The following is a 19,974-nucleotide window of genomic DNA, read 5'->3' as shown; positions in this document are numbered from 1 at the left end:
TACACTTTTTATGTGGTATCATCTTACTCTGGTGGTTATCTCCATCACTTACGTTCTCCACCACACAGGTTTTTAATATATGTGCAAGCATGTATCTATTATGTAGCTTTTAATTACTGGTTCACACTCCTAAATACTACCTGTCCTTTCCTGCACAAAAATCCACATTAGGAGTCCCAACAGGGTTTTTAATAATGTTTCCTCCACAATGTACACTCCACCAGACTTCCAAATTATTTGATCGTGAGCTGTTTAATACACGAGGAAATGGCCTTTTTCCCGCAGCAGAAAATATGTCTGTAAATGTAGTAATAATTTAAAACAATTTAATTTCTTTGTTTGGGTGGCACAGTGATACCTATTTGCAAACACCATTTGCTGCACAGATCTGTATCATTTTGTCCCACCTGAGGACTTTTTTCTGTAGAATTAAAACGACGGGTCTGAGTGAAAAAGACTGAACCACAACTCACATCACAAGGGTAGAAAAAAAAATTTTTTTAACAATTTCAGCAGATAATTTTTAGGATAGAAATCCCATGATGAGAAACATGAGTTTGGGATCTGGGAAGCCAAAGCCCTTTGCCCAATGCAGACACAGAGTGAGACAGGGTTGTTGGCAGCAGGAGACAGGACGAGGCAGGAAGCCTTGCTTGCTTACACAAACATCATCACAGAGCACACAACAGCAGCCTTTCTATATTAAAAAGCAACATTCTTATGCATGCATGTGCAAACACAATGGAGCACTGAGAGACTGTCTGCTCAATGGGCATTGCCATACTCTTTATATACGCATGCATGGGCAAAGCTAATGAAATGCAGAGAGAATTTGGCTTATTGTATGACCACTAACAGTATATGCAAAGGAAAGAGATTTTTAGGAGTCTGTTAATTCAGTCCTCTCAGAGCTTGTTCCTTTCTAGCATCAAAATATATCAGTTCAGTAAAAAACTCAGGCTTATGCTTAATTTTGTGCTTATGCTAATGTGCTGCCAGTCCAGCTACAACCAGAATCAAATTTTCAGACGATACTTGAAGTTTTGCTTAATGAGGATCTTTGTTTCTGTCAAATATGTTTCCACTGTCTCTTGCTGAAGCCAAATATCTTTATAAAAATGCTACAAAAATCGTTGGGTTTTGTTTAGTTAGGTTTTTTTTTTCCCCAAAGAAGAAAATCAAATACTTTTATTCTTGAAAAATTGCTGAACTTCCAGAGAAAAAGAGAAAAGATGTTGATGAACTAAGAACAAGTGTGAGAAGTATGATTCAAAGAAGAAAATGCTGGATTAGACTATATGAAGACCATGAAATAATGCTTAGCAAGCAGCTGAAAACTTGCATCCTCCCAGATGTCAAAACAAACTGGCCCAGAACAGAAAATTCAGTTCCCACATTTCAGCAAATAACACTTTACCCATTCCTGATTTTCCAACTCTACATTCTCTTCCACAAGTTTTTTAAAATGAAGGAACAGCAAAGAGCAAAAATATTACAAAAATTTGCTTTAAATCAAGAAAAAATATAATTTAATACACAACATAACACTAAGGATCTTGAATAATTTGATCTTTTATCATAGTTCTAACATTCTGTTCAGCAGCAATTAACATTGGCCATATGTCTGCAAGACAGAAGGAGCTCTGGAGAGGACTGATATATTTTGAGGACACCCTCATTTCTTCAGAGCTTGGGATTGAATACTGTGAGCCTCAGTTCTGACCACTGCAATTTGCAAACCAACTCTTTTTAAAGAAATGTTTTACTTGCAATGGTGCTCCCAAAATATGTAGTACCAAAGGGAGACAGGCCCCTTCAAAGTGGCAAACAGTCTGATAGTGGAGGCACCATCACCATTCTGCTGCCCCTGATAATGTATTTACACACGTAGCTCACTTGAAAGCTGCTTGCCTTTCACTCTGGAATTGTGTCTTATCCAGACACATTGTAACAAGTTCAGCACAAACAAGAGAAAAGGGACTGACCGGAGGCGGAACCCAAAACGCTCAAAACCACCAACTACCTTATGTTGCAACTGTACTCTCAAATCAACATGGAGAGGAAACTAATTTGAGAGAGAACAGGAGTAGAGCTGCATCAGCTTCTAATCCCTTTGGGTTTTGCTGGCTGTAAAGGCAGATATGTATCACTCCAAGAGCTTTGGATCAGAAAGCCGGAGCTTGAAACTCAATTACTCTAAATCCCACTATTCCATGGTGATAATTCATAATGCATTTCATGGCAAGAAGTAAATTGGTTGCTGCATAGTGCTTATACAGAAATTTTAAGATCAAAAGAGGATGCAGCGAAGGGCTATTCATACAACTGTCTATTCTAGTTCAACAAACATCTGGACAGATCTTGTACCTTCAAAGTCAGCAAGATGGAGTGGCCTCCTGAACTTTATTTAAGGATGCTTTCTACTTGCAGGTGAGCTGGTCAGGTTTTTTCATCATATTAGATCAGCACAAGCTTTGGCAGTTATTTTTAAAAAGCTTTTCCTGCTCCTAGTTTTAAATCCTGTATTTTGTTTTGCTTGGTGTAGTAAAATGTCTCATCTTCGCATCCTCACATAAAACTCCCCTGACACCAAAAAGGGTAATTCAGTTTCTACTGTAATTGTAAGCTTTTAGTAGAAAGACACTAACTGTGAACTTTAGGCAGAGAAGACACTGTGCCTGCAGACCTCTTGCAGAGAAGCCAGGCATGCAGAAATTGTTCTCCAAGTAACATTGTTAGAAGAAAAGGAGGACACATTTGGCTCAGGAATGCAGCTACAGCAAAACAAGACTGGGTTTAGGAACTTGGGGAATATGGAGAGGGTTTTTACGGTAATAAATTATAATATGCATGTAGGGACTGAAAATTAGCAACATGCTTGTAGAAATTGGGGGGCACATTAGGAGGAGTGATCCCCCATGCCTTCCAGGCACCTAACTAAATTATGCCCTCTTTAACACAGAAAAATTGGTGTAAAGAGGTCTTATTTTGGCTTTGGAGATTTGGTAACAGTGACAGGTAGCTGGTTACTAAGCTATGCCCTGTACTTTACATTTTCAGAGTGAACCTGTATTTAAGTCTCACCATCAATGACAAAGCAGGGAGTAATTCTGGTAAAAAGAGGACCTTCTAGGCTGACAGTAAATCAGATTTTAGAGACTTCAACAGCAAAAAAAAGATCTTCAACTTCTACAGTTATTTGGTTTCATAAAACTCACTCGGATATCAAAATGCCCTTCTCCGTTGGAGGCTTGAATTCCCAAGATCACTGCCACAAATCATGGAATTATTTAGGTTGGAAGGGACCTTGGAGCCCCATTCCAACTTTCCTGCCACAGGCAGGGATGCCCCTCACTAGAACAGCAATGGGGCACCCACAACTTCTGTAGGCAACTTGCTCCAGTGCCTCACCACACCCTGAGTAAAGAGCATCTTCCTAAGCAGTGGTAACTGGGAGCAAGAGGCTGGCTGGCTTCATGCCAGGAAAGAAGCAAATTCAACCATGTACATTTAGGCATTTTTGAGTTTTTATGAGTAAGCTCTGGCTTAAAGGCATATTTGTGATGCAGCCAGAATCACATATTAGCTGTCAAAACTAAATTATTTCTGCAGGGCTTTCTGAATGTAGCAGGACAACCACGTTGACCAATGGGTAAGATTCAGGTGGAAGTCTCGAGTTTTCAAAAAAAAAAAGTCCTTTTTGTAATAATTGTGTGGAGTTGTAACATTTTATACAAAGCCCATTCTGACATAATGAAAGCTTGTCTTTTTCCAGTTTAAAGATCTCCCTTGTTATTTGTAAGACTGCTTATTTGTCTCCTGTGATAGGCATGCAAAACCCTTCAGCAGTGCTAATCTCATTAGAAACACAAGAGATACCAAACCACAGTGGATGGTCCATACTAAATAATTTTAAAATCACTTTCAGTTGGCTCTCACAAGAGATATTGTAACAACAAAAAGAACACTTGAAGGCTAAAATCAGAATTCATCCCCACAAAAGGCTACTTCCTTTAGAGATGCATCATAGAAATTCTAAAGAAGACTTTTTTTGAAACATAGCTGAGATTATAGTTTTGGATGAGTAAGAGGAGCTAATCATCTTGCTACTGCTTACCCTACATATCATTAGCTGGTGTGCTTGCCTATGAAATATTTGAACATACAGTGGATGATCTGTGGGAGTCCATCGGGAAATAGGTCACTTTTCTTGTCTGCTTTTACTGGATGATTTTGGAGAAGGCTCATCACATCACTGGTTTGGACCCTTGGATAATTTAATGTGTTATAGTAAAACAAACTGCTGAGCCTTATTTTCCGTCATTTTGCATTCATGTCATTAAAAATGTGTTTAAGTGTTCCAGATGTATTGCAGAGCAACAGAGCTTCAAGAACCAGATGTTCACCACAGCTCTTCCCAGTAGTGTTGACGGCAGCAGTTTTCCTGGTGATACCTCTCTTGTTTTCAGCCTCATTTCAGATAATACACACAGAAATTACTTTCTCTTGCTCTTTGGCTGTAGAGATTTTTTCCCTCTCTTCCAATATTTTTCTCTGCAATATCTTAATTTGGCAACATATTAAGGGACATGTCTTAACAAGTCAGCGCAAAGGGACAGAACTATTTCGCTTACGCAAAAAGAGATATTAAAAATTCAAAGGCTGCTTTATTACTTGTTTCAGTAGAAGCTAGTTCCAAATTCTACTAGCAAAGCGCTAAAGTTATCAAATACATGCCCAGCTGAGTAGTAAGAATCATTATGACCTACCTAATAAGGATTTATGCTGCACTGACTGGAATGTAACAACAAATCCCAAACACATGGAGGCCATATACATGGAGGGGAGAGATGTGAATCCTTCCAGGCACATATAAGCCAGAGATGAATGCAAGTGCTAGTGTACTCATACAAACAAAATTGTCCCACTTTCACCATTCTGCCATTGGCAACAATGCCTAGATTATCCAAAACCACAACAAATTACAAAGCAGAAGAATTATGACTCTCTAAGAATCTCTGGGCTGGAAGCATTACTGCAAGTCATGTTGCTAAAATAAAGAAAATAGCTAGAAAAAGTTAGATTTTTCTTTCTCTATTTTTTTCTTTAATAGAACAGTCTGCTCATTTAGTATTATTATTAGCCCTGCTTATTATTCATTCATTTCTCAAACCGTTTCTTTTTAACTAGGCAAAAGATCACCAGATCAGGAGAAAGGTTCCATAAATAAGGAGAATGGGACAGAACGGAGCCCTTTCAGACATGAAGCATCTGCTGCTCCCAGGGAGGTATGTGGGTTTGGGATTGGCTTCATGGATGGCCTAAGCAAGCCCTGAGAGTTAGGTTGCAGGATAAACATGTATATCCAAATCAGATGCAGCTTTGCTTTTCCCTCATCGCTCAAACCCAAACACTGTGTTACAATTTAAAGTCCCTGCAAAACATTTCTACTTCCCTTGGTATTATAATGTCTTCTGGTATCTCTTCACAACAACCACTACTAACAAACACAAACAAGACAACAACAACAAAACTCAAACCCAAAAGAACATATGCTCAGCTTATAAATAAACCACAATTTTTTCTTAAATGTTGTGCTTGCAAGGGAGGACTGTAATTACAGCTTCACAGGTACTATGTAACACAGGCTGGTTTGGGCAGCTTTAACCTGTCTTCCACAGTTTGCCTAAAACCCAGATCTCCCATTTGCCTAAAGCTTACTAATTATGAATTGCTAAAGAAAGCAGGTTTTAAAAGATTGTATCTGATCTATACTATCAGGACGCTTTGCTGGAGTAACCATTCCAGCCAAAGCATCCCTTGTGCAGATGTAACTCAGGAGCAGCAGAAGCACTGCATTTGGCAACCCTTCTGAAAGTCACCCTGTAACTGTACAATAGTTTCATTGGGGCAATTGCATTTGTATTAGGACATTTTCCTGGCCTGGCTCCACTAGCCAGAGATGACACCTTCTTGTATCCCTGGCTCATACTGCTGTGTCAACAGAAGTCTGTAACATAGATCCCTTCCTAGAGAGGGAATTGTGATTCTCTAGGAGAGGCCCAGACACTCCAGTGCAGACCATTCTCTTCCCTTACACCAGTGCAGAAACAGTGCAAGCCAATTAATGTCGTTGGATATGATCCAAATTTACATCTGTGTAAACGCAGAAGACACTTAACTCTAAATCCAATGCTGCTGCAGTGTTTGGTACTTGCGATACCAAATTCTGAACTACTTTCCACTCATGTTGAGTGGTTTGCAGATGGATCTAGATTCATGTGGAGTTTTTTGCTTAAATTATCACAGTGTTTAGGATTTTTGCCTCAAATTGTTTTGCAATTGTCATATGATTTACAAAAAAATGAATTAAAGACTACAAGGGAAATTAGCATCAACATTTGTTTTCACTGTCATGATTTATACCAGCTGCAGACCCGACCTCAAAAACCGACACTGTGTAAGTCAAACTGCACAACACAATGCCATTTCTCACACTACTAAACCCCTTTCTAGCAGCACTGTATTTCTCTTACTCTCTTGGGAGACTCATCAGTGACAGAGTTTGGGGTAGATATTAGTTTCTTCTGGTTCTGTGGACTTGCTACTACCTCTGCCTCATACACACAGTGCTAGCAGGGCCCTTATATTCGTTGGCAGCATTGACAAAACCACTAAGCCATACAACCCTCACACTTTCCAGATTTGCATAGTAGCTCCCAATTTTTTCAGTTGTCACTGCATGGAGAGGTGTTTAAATAGTTCTTTTCTTTCCTGGATGGCAGCCAGCATAATACACAATTTCAGACAGGGTTGATGCAGAAACAATGCTCTGCTTAAAAGCGTGAAAGCATTTCATGAAAGGAAAATAAAAATCAGAAGGAAATGCCTTATTGTTCATGGCTCAATCCTTTCTGCTTTTTAGCAAATGACATCAACAGCTAAACCCAGAAGTCAGAAAGCAAATCCAAAGCAAACCTTCTGAGATTTGCCTTCTGACAGGCACACACACTTCATTCCATTACCCAGTATGCAGAGCACAGCCCCAGAACTAATGGCACTGTGACCTGAAAAGAGAAAGATCCAGAGGATGAAAGAGAGGGTGTAAGGATGGGGGGGGGGGGGGTGAGAATGGGTGTAGAGATACACTTCCCACAGCCTGAGCAATTTGCTTTAGCATGTGACTGCATTGCCATTGACTTACCCCTTGCCTGAGTCACAGCTGAGCCTATTTGTTTTAATCCTTGTTCTGATTTAGTTACAGCACCACATAAAAGACAATGGGATTTGTGAAAATCTCCTATGGAGGTCTACCAATTCAGGTATGCACTCAGTAGGGCCATGCAAATTGTAAGGCTGGGAAAAAGCCTTTAGAAGTAGATTTCCTGGAAGGCTGGGGGTTTACTTCCTTTGCCTGATGACTTGGCTCACTCACCACTTGCACTCTGGAAAAATTGTTTCTACTATGCATCTTTAAGTCACCAGCTAGGTCTTCAACCAGCACTTTTTACTCAAGACACACTTGTCATCTCAAACTCTTCTCCCAGACACAAAACAATTGGGTATTTCACTCAAAAATCTAATATGCTGTTAATGGCATCACCCAGCAAGACTAGAATTTCTGGTGAGAATTAGAAAATTAAGGTAGGAGAGAATCAGAGCTCTGGAACAACAGGGCAGGAAAATGACAAACTCTCAAAACTGAATTGAATAAATTCATCAGCATTCATTTAATTACTGGAAGAAGAGGGGTAAGACAAAATCACCCAAGAGATCAGCTGCAGCCCAGAATTTCAGAATTGATAGTTTTGTGGTGATTTCAGCTGACCATTTCAGAATTTAGTTGCCTATATAATTGAAATATATTAATGATGTCCACTTCTTTATAAGAGGCATGTTTTCCTAGCACATCTTGCTCTAGCATGAGACAGGCAAGCACACTGGCTTCACTCCTAAATGACTTTTAAGGGATAGAGGAAAGGAACATTTCTTCTATGTAGGACTCTTGCCAGCAGTTCTGAAAGCTGGGGCTGTTGTCCTTATGCCTAGCAATACACATATGCAACACCCCTTCATTTCACTGTAAGGACCATATGGTCTGTCTAGCATGAGCTTGAACCACTGCCATTTCATCCTAGCCTGGCTGTTCTGTAACAACAGAGGAATCCAATTTTCAATCCATCCATTTTGTCAGTAGTGTTGTCTTAAACCTATACCAACTCATCACCCAGTGAGAGGCACAGCTGCAGCCAGTGAAGTTTAACTTTGCTCTGCAGCAGCACAGGAAAAAATGACCTGCCAGCACTAATCACTGAATGCTTGAGGTTAAAACGTTTCCTAAAAAAAGGATACTAGTGCATCCTATGTAATTAATGTTTAGCCATAAGGTGAAATGGTTAACTTGACTCTTCTGATCACTCTCAGAGACTGAGAATTAAGCATTTTACTGTGTCTGCATGAAACTCGCTGTGAGCAAGAGGTTTTCAGCAGACAGTGAGATGATGCTCTCATGTGTTAGATAGGGGCAAGCAAACAAAAGTGGCGCAAGCATTTACCCAAGAAAATCATAAGAGGATGACCACACTAGATAAAACTGAGACAGGCTGGAAACTTAATCACATTTGTTTGTTATTGCAATAAATAAATAAATAAATAACTCATTCATAGGAAATTTATAAAAAAGCAAAATCTGGTCAAACACATGCTCTTTCTGCTTACAGTTTTAAATCTTTTGTGATGCTAGCTTGCCAGGCAATTTAAGATAACAGAGCAGCCTTGATGCTATCCCTGTGCAGGGCAAGGAGTTGAATCAATCAGGATCACTAATCACTAATGAGAAAAAGCCACAGCACAACACCGTAGAAAGAAACAGCTGGCAATAATAAATCTAAATTGTTCTTCATAGAGAGAAAAATGGAATCATGTAGTGATAGACCAACATCTTCCTGAATGCACACAGTGCTTGGCTTTGAGCAGGGCATTTGAGGATCTCAAAGGAACAGCATGGTTCAACAAATGCTTGCTAATGAATGAAAAAGTTGTAAAAGGAAAACGAAATATAAATATAAAAATGCAACTTCAAATTAGCTCATTCTACAGCTTTACTGAAGTAGCATCTTCACAGCCATAGTGGAAAAAAACCCAAAAAACAAAAAAACCCCCAACAAATTAGTTGATGCTGCCATCCTTACTTTATCATGCAAAGCAGATAGGAAACTGGATATTGCTCTCTTTCTGCAGGATCTGTGCCAGCTAGAAAGCATACTATAGCCAGAATCTGACAATTCATTTAGAAATGTTTTTGACCACACAGATTGTAATTACAGAGTGAGGAGTTAGAATATAATGGCTAGAGAAAATGCCCTGTCATTGATGGCCAAATAATTCAATTTATGCTTCATTTATCAAAAAACAAAATCATGAATGATCCAATTACAGCACACACACCCCTCATTGTAAAAAATAGCTAGTCTCAAAGGGTTGTTTAAGTTAGCAGGAAAATGCAGTGTAAGAATCAATAGCAAAAAGTTAAAGCAAAAAAATAACACCAATTTAGAAATAAGTAACATTTCAGTTGTGACCTATTGGTAAGACTTATTATGAAATGAAGTAGTAAACTTCCTTTTTTTTAAGTTCAAATTATAGAGTGTTTTCATAAAAACAAGGCATGTCTTGTCTATCAGGAATTCTGTGAAATGGACTAGAGAGAACATGCCAGGTGGGAGATCGGACACAGGCACCTTTCTGTGCTTTTTGGGGTCAACCACACTATGAAATCAGTAATTTCTCAAAATTCATCACCACACCCCTTAGTCTAAATTTATTGCCAAGTTTCCCATGAAAACAAAACTTAGCTTTGTGCTCTACATAGACATGGGCTTGTCCAGTGCCTCTTAGTAATTCTGGAACCCAGTAGCAAAGTTTAATGAATTCAACAAAAGGCAGGGGGTTGCTAAATATGAAATGCTTAAAGGATTTATAAAAAGAGACAAAAGAGAGAGGATCACAGAATTACACAGAGAATCAATCAGATTGGAAAAGACCTCTGAGATCATTGAGTTCAACCCATGAGCAAACACCACCATGTCAAGTACACCATGGCACAAAGTACCACATACAGTCTTTCCTTAAATACCTCCAGGGATGGTGACTCCACCACCTTCCTGTGCATGGGAATGGCAGTCCATTTCAATGTCTATTCACCCTTTCTGTAAAGAAATTCTTCCTAATGTCCAACCTAAACCTCCCCTGGCGTGGCTCAAGTCTTTGATAAGGTCACCTCTGAGTCTCCTTTTCTCCAGGCTAAACAACCCCAGCTCTCAGCTGCTCCTCATCAGACTTGTGATTCAGCCCCTTCACCAGCTTTGTTGTCCTTCTCTGGGCTTGCTCCAGCACCTCAATGTCTTTCTTGTAGTGAGGATTTCTAAACTGGATGGAATACTCAAAGTGTGGCCTCACCAGTGCTAGATGTAACTCCATATGGAATTGTTGTGGCCAAAGTGTAGGACCTGACCTTTGTTGAACCTTCCGCTGTTGGTCTCAAGCCCATTGATCCAGCCTGTCCAGGTCACTCTGCAGGGCCTTCCTGCCCTCCAGAAGATCAACACTCCTGCCCAACTTGGTGTTGTCTGCAAATTTACTACAGGTAGACTCAGTTCCCTCATCCAGATCATCACTAAAGGTATCAAACAGCCCAGCCAGTCCTTAACACAGAAGACATCCTCTTAACCCATGGATCTCTTATTCTCCACAGAGGAACGGAACACAGAATTAGACATCAGAGAATCCCCTTGGGAGGACATGCATCATGCATATACACACTTTGAGAACAAGGCTTTAGTAGCTTTGCTGTTCATGAAATTGCTTAAGTGAGACCATTAAAAAAGCAATTTTTTGCTGTGGCCACGGATAGCATACAGTCCACGTTTATCTCAAAAGTTATCTGGGAGATGTTGCTGTTATGATCTCTTCTGGCCTTAAAATCTATGCCATTGTGTTACTTTTTCTTCAGCTCTACCATTAGTTGAATTCCTTCACCAATATTAGTCTGAGTAGCTCTTTAAAACATAATAGAGAAAAACATGATGGACAATACGACTTTTACTTATGAAAATTCCACATTGAGCACGAGACTGCAGGGACTGGTCTTTTTGAAATACCGCTACAATTTTCAGATGATTTCAGAAAGGAATTGTAATAACTAATTTGACTATTGACAGCACTTAATTTTTTCTGAAAATACAACTGAAAAGGATCCCATGCCAGATCCTCTTGCAAGGCTGGGTTTGCAGAGAGCAGAGATGTTAGATAACTTGTTAAAACAATTCCTGCTGTGGCTACACCTAGGAAACAAGCAACTTGCTACCCCACCACCCCAACCAGAATGGGATTGATTACTTCCAGGAGCAAATACTGTCTTCATTGCCTCTAGAAAGTATCCAAGTACTAATTTTAGGTGGAATGCATTACTTCTTAGGCCACTTAAGTTTGCAAAGCTCAACCACACATCTGGCTCCAGAAAAGCTTGAAGTTAGTACGAGACCAGGTTGGGAAGAATCAGCTGCAGCCACTGTGACCTCTTGCAGCAGGGTGTGGAGTAAAGTCATTGTTTGCAGAAATGGTACCAGCATTTAACCATATCTATCATCTACAGGAAGGAAAGTACAATACAAGGAAGGCCATGCTAAGTCCATCCTTAGCAAGCATGGGTTTTTTCCCTGAAGAGATTTCCTCAAACCTGTAACAGGACATGTTTGCCTCAGTTTAATTAGAGACAGTTTCTGTCAAAAGATCTGTTTCTGCCTGTTCCGCCAGCAGTGACTAAGACAGGTTTAATTGCACGCTAGGAAAGGTGTGCTGCATTGCTCACTTTCTATTAAGGGAAAAGAAATTAAAGCTGCCACAGAAAAATGGAATGGAGGCACCTCCACACAGCAGCTGGCAAGTGAAGAAAGGGCATTCCAACCACCAAGACATCATTTCCGAAAAATCAGACAACAATCAAGTGCCTTGGCCAGTTGCACTGACTGTGGCAGAGGAAGTAAAGCTTTCTTAGTATTAGGTTAAAACATCATATTATCTTGTTGCTTCCTTGTATTTGCACACGAAGAAAGAACAAGGACAATGAAACAGTAACACAGCTATTTACCAGTGCACGGCCTTTTTTAACACTGGACACACCCACCGCTATAAACTGGGAGCCAGAGAGAGACATTGTTTCAGAGCAAGTGCGTCAGGAGCAAAAAACTGGAACAACTCCCTGAGCAATCTCATTCTGGACAAGGGCTGTTAGTACGTGTCACCTCAGTGGCAGGGCTGAGGACAGGGAGCCACGCTTTCTTGCCAACCCGTACTGGCAAGAATACTAAAATTCTGGCCAAAGTATTCTTCATGACACAAAAGAGGAGTGCTACAGATCCCTTTCCTCAGGGATGAGAGTTACTAATAAGTACAGCAGTGCACTCTGTTCCTCAGCAAGACTTGAATCACCACCTATAAAGAAAAAATTCTTCTGCTCCTGCTAACAGCTATTACTGGGTACAATTCAGACCAGAATAAATTAACACCAATTAGATGCAATCAGCATAAACTTTCAGCAGCAGTTTATGGGCATACCTTTGCATATGCCTGGCTGGGAACACAAAAAGAGCTTCCTTCTCCCAGGGCTATGGTGGTTTGTCATTGCTGTATGACCATATTACTCAGAGGGTGTGGAATTATCAGGGCAATAACCCAAAAGAATGCTGAATATACATTTACAGCACTGGACTTTCACCTACCCTACCTCTGTTGGTTCATCTTCACAAGCCATCTCTTGGCACATATTTTTTGTGTTTAAGAGTCCACAGGGAGCTGCTTATTTAGAAAATACAGTGTAAATGAGGAAACATAATCCATAGATATTTTCAAGATATTTTCTGCCAACACTGCTGCTCTGTTTGTAAGCAGTTTATTCCTCTTGGTCTTTTATATTTCCCATTATATGTAGAATTACCTTGGAACAGGAATGTGAAGTTGGAAACACTGATTTAGGCGCAATGCAAACCAAGAGTGTACATCATATATACCACTAAGTCCTGTATATTTATGACCCAGAAAATAATAATGTACTAATACAATGCAGTGTCTTGCAGAATTTAGAGTTAACTACATATAATAGCATTAACTATTGATTCTTCAACAAAAATCATATTTGATCAGTTCTATCTGGCTCTCCTCCCTACTTTTTAAGTTTTTGTAGCTATTGTGAATTAGTTTTCACTAAGAATCTTCTAAGGAAAGAAGGGAAAGAAGTAATTTTTCTTCTCTATTTCTAACACTGTCTTAAAGAGGACAGGTATCTTTGAAAAGACTCGGATATGAGACAGAACCGTTTTTCCTTGCCCGACTTGTGCCCCAGACTTACTTTGAAGCCACAGTGAAAAAACTTAAAAACCTTCTTCTGCCTTATGTTACCTCTGCCACCCCTAAAGGAAGGGCTCTGACCATGAAGCTAGAAGAACATCTGAAACCACTGCTAACAGAGCAATCCAGTCACTATTAGCCATTAGAAAAATAGAGAAAGTCTATACAAATAACATTTAAGATATGTTACACTGAATGATGTAACCTAAATCCTGTTCCATTTAATACTGCATAATTGAATATTCTCTGAAACAGAAATTGGGCTCCTCATGCGTAAATAACACTTTCATACAAGCACTTAATAATCCCCATTTCCAAGAGGTTTTAATCCTTCTGCACTCTTAGGAAACTCAGAATACTAAACATTGTCTTACTGTGCTAAGGAGTCTTCTGAACCATGACAAAGTATCTTCACAGAGATAAATAAATAAAAGTAGGGGCACAAGGACTTTCCCAGGTTGTCTCTTCTCAATGGAAGCTCCAGCAATGAAAGCAGAGTTAAGAGTTGATGAGTTAATCATGACCAGCTGGAGGTACTTCAGTCTGAAGATTGGGGCTAAAAAGCCAGTCCTGTGGTCAAACTTGCCTCTTGAAGGCTCCCTACTCAATGTCAGCATCTTCTGGAGAGCACTCTAAGGCACCTGGCTCACCTCAGTACACACCCACACTGAAACACTGGGCTCCTATGGGCACTCTGAGGTTGGGGTCCTGGGTTCCTCCAGCCTTTTCTGAAATCAGCCTTCACGCACTTCTGGAAGGATTCCACATCACTCAGGACTTCTACACCTAAATCCTATTGCATTCCTAAATTCTCCATCTTAGATGCATTCTAGGTCTAAGTTGCTCAGGCTTGACCACAAACAACAGGAGATTGGGGGCCAAAAGGGGACAGCAATAAAATATCATTGGCCACCCCAATCTATTTCTCTTTTTTTTACAATTCTGCAAGCTGTGTGGCAGGAGCTCATTTACTATTTTAACATCTATAAATTACTAATATAATTTGCAAAATTCATCTTGGCACTGTTAAATGAGTTCAAAATAAGACTGATGAATGCATGCAAACCAAAAGGATCCAAATTAATGAAAAAAATCAACCTAGCCTAAAGCAAACTACTAGCCTTCACACACTTAGACACCACTTTGGTGACTGTCAGACACCCTTAGTGAAGTCAGCAAGATATTCTGTTCAGAAGAGGCCTTAAGGTGTGGTTTTAAATCAATTTAATTAAAATAGTATGAAAAGTTGTGCCCATCTTGTTGGATAGGATTACAGTTCCAGATTCATACATTAGCCAGGTATCAGCCTAGCCACTGTGGCTGTACATGGAGGCCTAGGCCTGTGGTTAACATCAGGCACAGTGTGATTAAACCCAGGAAAATCTGGCAAGAAATGTATGTTCATTATCTTCTTTGAAAGTCATTTCCTACGAATAATCAAATTTAATAGGTATGGTGTGCCCTCCAATTAATATCAACCAAGCAGAAAGGAGACCAATATTGTAATTCTAGGAATACAATATTAGAATTCTCAACATTAGTGGGTACCCTATCTTGTAATGGTGTTTCATGCAACTTTTATAATACACAGTGACAGAAATTCCCAGATGATTATGTAGATATGACATTTACCTTAATTTATAGGAAAGAGCTCACTTGTGCAGATAGTGCTGATGAAGAAAACCAACTACAAATTTGGGAAATGTGTTGCATGTTCAGCATGTAAGCAGAATCTGCCCCTAGAGATTATACTGAAATCAATGAGCCTTCAGAGAGGGATATTTCCATTCGAAGTTTCCAGTCAAAACATGCATTATTTATAGCAGTAGAACCTTTGCCTGAATATAACACAAGAGTCTTTTGTCAGCTCTACCACAGCCCTTAACCTATGCTGTGCCTGCATTTTGTTGAGATACTGCTCTATGAAAGGTCTTTCCTGACAGCAAAGTAGGAAGGACAGGGAATGCAAGGATCAGTTTGTTCAAGAGGAAGCACAGGTAACACCCTAATACCTCTCTCAGACTCACAGAAATTGACATTCAAAAGAACCACGCACACCACCACCGCCTTCTTTGCTGGATTACACAGAGAGAAAATAAAGCATACTAATTCAGATTTTCCTTGAAAAATTTGGCTTGGAGTCAGAAGCAGACTTGGAAGACTTCTACTATACTTTGCAGTTTGACTAGAAAATAATTGTTAGTAAACAAGGTACATTTAAAATATTTTATATTATTCAGTGATAGTTACACATGAAAGCCTCACCAGACTTCCACTACTAGCTGTTCCTCAAATACCAAAGTGTGTTAACTTCTGATAAAAGGCTGCTGCTCCAAGATGTCTTAAAAAGCAAACCAGAAATATGTCAAAATTATTAATTTCTGCACCAAAATTTTCTTCCTTTTCTAGAGTGCAAAGAATTCTGATAGAATCTGTCATATTCAAATTGAAAGATCACTTACAAGGACATACCAAAATCCTTCACTTTACTATGCTCTCTGGGGTTGGGATAAAGAACAGATTAGAATTTGGTTCTATAAATTATACCTTGTATATACAAGACCTATTATCAGCAGTCAGTCTTTTCAGTAAACTAATTAATGCTGAATATTTCTGCCTTCTTATAATAGGATAATAAACACACACACACACAGAAAAAGAAATAGAGCACTTATTTTGTATTCAAGGTCCCCTTTCTAATTAACTTATCAAGCTTACTATACAGCCTTCCTGAACAACAATGGGGAAAAAAATGAGAACCCCCCCCCCCAGCATATTAAAAATTCTAGTGGGCATGCAACTGCAGCATGTTACACCTGCAGCTCTGCTACTCCAAGCTACTCTTGCCTGTTCTCAAATGCTTGGTGCTTAAGTGAAAGATGTAAAAACAGGGCAGAATGCTGCCAGAAATAATCTCTTGCCATTACTAGTAATTTAGTAAGTGGTACAGACCATTCTTCACAACACTACTGAATAAATTCCCTAGAAAAGCAGATTCCTTACAACACAATTGTCAAGGTGACACCAAAATGAAAGCTCAGTTCACTTACCAACTATTACAAGTCTCTTTGTGCTCTTTGCAAGATTGGGACTGTTGATCTGAGTTTTGGCTGAATTCCAATTTGTTTAATTAAATTCCACATAGCTACATCTCCCTCGCATCCCTTTGCTGCTGCTAAGTGCTATTAAACAACCAACACATTACATCAGTGTCCTCTGGGCCCAACACCAGCAAGGATCAAAACATTTCTCCAGAGCAGGCAGTGGAAAGCCACTGGAATCCTTCAGAATAAAGTACTGCTCTTGTCATAAATGAGTACTTACCACTCAAGCAATTTCAAGTTAAAGAAACATCAGACTGTTGTGCAAACAAGTTAATACAATTCACATGGCAGTATTTTAAGGAAAGAAAACATTTCCCATTAGTAATTCTGTATGTACTCAGTTGCAAATGTTCAACTACTGTTATTTCAGAAGAAGAGGGACAAAGTATTGATGTTTGGTATGCACCTCCAACCTTTTCTGTGCCAAATGTACAACAGGAAGATGAGACTGGGGATGCTTACCAGTTTCTTCTACTGTGACAATTTTCTTCTCTTAATTTTTTTCTTGAATTCTTTCATAGACATTCTACTTACAAATTGCCAGTAACTTCTCTCCACATAAGCCTCTAACATTTTCCTGTAAATCAAGAAATCCACAATTTACCTGAAGGAAACCTTTTATCCTGTTGTAGTAGTACATTCTTCACAATTGTGTTTCAGAGAACAGTGCTTCTGTCTTGTAGAAAGTTGTGATACTAGGGTTTTTTTATCCCCACAGGTTTTTTTAAACCACAGTCAAATAATAAATGTGGAGTCTTAGAGTAAAACCATTTTAAAGAGCAATTTCTATTTGGCTAAATAAGATTCAGGTATACTTAGCCACTGAATTTTTAAGTCAAGTTTATTTGATATCATGTTTTAATAGTTTATATTTTTATTTCAACATTGGTAAAGTTTATGATAATATACTCATTTTGTTATAAAAAGTAACCATGGAGAGATTCAGTAAATTTTGTTTACTCCACTGAATGCTACAGCATCAGTACATTTTCCTGAATAATTTACTGTTCTATATAGAGACTGTATTAAAAATGAAAGATGAAAAGAAGAAACCACTTATAAGGTTCACTGTCAGCTTTGACACATTTCAATTGATCCTGCCTTGAAATGTCAAGCTTTTGATTTGTAAGTAAGCAGAATGCATCAACAAGAGGAAACCAGAACAGAAATCAACACATTCACCCTTTGGACAGGACAAATCCCAGAATCCTCCCAGCATTGGAGTTACCACCTGTACCACACCCCATGCAAAGCACTTTGGAAAGACCACTCTTAGTGCTTTTAATTGCCACATAAGAACCATTTCTTCTTTTCTTACATATAACCCCTGGCTTTCAGCACAAAAGCCTGACAACACCAACAACTTCTTCCTTTGCTGGAATGCTTTGGGGTTTAGTTAAGGAACCTAATGTTCCACAGGAAGTGGTTTGAGGGTAAAGATGGCCCGGAAACAGGTTAATGAGATTCCCAAACTCAGGTGATATTTCTTTAATGTATTTTCAGAGAAGTTGTTTGTCAACTTCTCTGAAAGTACAGAGAAAGGGGAAGAGGAGCAGCAAAAACTACGGCCAAACACCTCATCATCAGTGTGATGTCAGCTTGTGTGAAGGTCCAAGCTCTTCTGAATGCTGTGATAAAACAGAATTATCTCAGTGATGACTACCACCAGCAGTGAGTGAGCACTGCACAAACACAGCCTATCAGTCTCAAGCTGTAGTGCTCACAAATCCAAAATACTCAAACAGTGGGTCAGGGCACAAGCCATCCCTAGCAAGATCTGGCTCTGCCCAGCAACAGAGCTAACCCCAAGCAGCTCTCCTGAGCAACTTCACTGACAGCTTGGCTGCATTCCAAGTGAGAGATTCTACACCTAAAGTGCCTCTCCTTTTACACAAGCAAGATGATGCTTTTCACCTTTTTTTTTCCCCTACTACTGCAGTAAGTTTTTGCACCATGTTTTCAGCAGTATTTCTATTTCAGTTGTGCAGCTGTGGATGTATCTGTTCTTTTAAAATAAAACCTCCACAGAGACAATAAAAAAATCTAAACTCCTACAAACAGAAGTGTCCCAATTTAGTTTTCCATCTTAATAGGACCTATAAGCATGGAGATCCTTCAGATACAATTGCTCCAGCATGCAACCAGCTACCTCAGAGCTGCACACTTTTGTGTGTGCAGATAATTCCAACTCAGTGTAGTGAAAACTGCAAACTGCTCTGAACTTGCGTTTGTCATACATTCTACCTATTTTGCATTATGACAAAAGGACATGCCTCAGAATAAAGAGCTTAACTGTAACACAAATACCGTCAAGGATTCATTCTATATTAAAATGTGAGATTTGCCACACATTTACTATGGGTCAAAATCTTACCCTGAGATGGTGTAATTATCATCTGATACTAATCAAAACCTCAGTTTTTTCATATTCAGGAATACCAAATCTAGAAGCTAAATCTTTGAGTTCTGGCACTTTCCTCATGCAAGACCAGCCAAGAATACAGCTGTACACAGGTTACAAGAGAATCTAGTCTGTGACTTGTGGGTTAGTCTCAGCACTTGTGACCTAACATCAAACAGTGAGACTCTCAAACTTACCAATTTGTAACATCAACTTCTCTGAATTTAAGGTTTGCATTCAATAAATATTGAGAATCCATTTATTTTGGCAGCACTCTGCAGACCCACAAGGTAAGACACTGAAAAAAAATCACCTTTAGGCAGATACACCTACTGTTAGCAAACTGGTGTATTACCTTCTAAGATTCCACTGCAAAGTTAAGTGTAGGCAGGCAGTAAGAAATCCTAACAGGTGAATAACCCACACATTTAAGTGATGCTTCACAAGAAATTATGATGTCTTGTAGGAATGCCCATCATTCTCCAAGAGTATAAAAGGGGACACACAGAGAGGTCAGATTAAACAATTAAGTGTGCTAAACTTAATTTTTAGACTGATTTTTAGGCTAGTAAACCATACTAGTTTAAAAACCTCATGGCTTGTGATGCCAATATTAATGGGTTTTCTCTCTTTGGAGTAGCAGTACTTGGGTGGTGTTGTTATCATATTGTTGTTATCATATTTCTAGAGTCTCATACCTTCTGGGTGGTTTTCTCACAAGCAGCTCTTCACAGCACCGTTGTTCCTGCTTCTTCATCAGGGCTCCTGCAAGGCTCCCCCTGAGCACCTAGCCCACCCCCCTTTTATCCCAGTTATCTTCATTGGCCACAGCTGCCACCCAGTTAAGGACATCACAGCTGCAGCCCATCAAGAACAACTGGGACCTACCAGGGCAAGGCCTACATACAGCTATTCAAGTATAATACTGATATTTTACTAGGACTCAAAGGCCACCTCTACTGTAGGGCGGTGGTGCTATTACATGAATACAAGCCACAAAAACCCCAAGACTTCCTTACAAGTATGCTTAATAGGAAAGCATATTTCCTATGAACCTGTCTGATT

This window comes from Ammospiza caudacuta, chromosome 1 (genome assembly GCF_027887145.1).
Source record: "Ammospiza caudacuta isolate bAmmCau1 chromosome 1, bAmmCau1.pri, whole genome shotgun sequence".
NCBI lineage: Eukaryota > Metazoa > Chordata > Aves > Passeriformes > Passerellidae > Ammospiza > Ammospiza caudacuta.
This window is presented reverse-complemented; position numbering follows the sequence as displayed.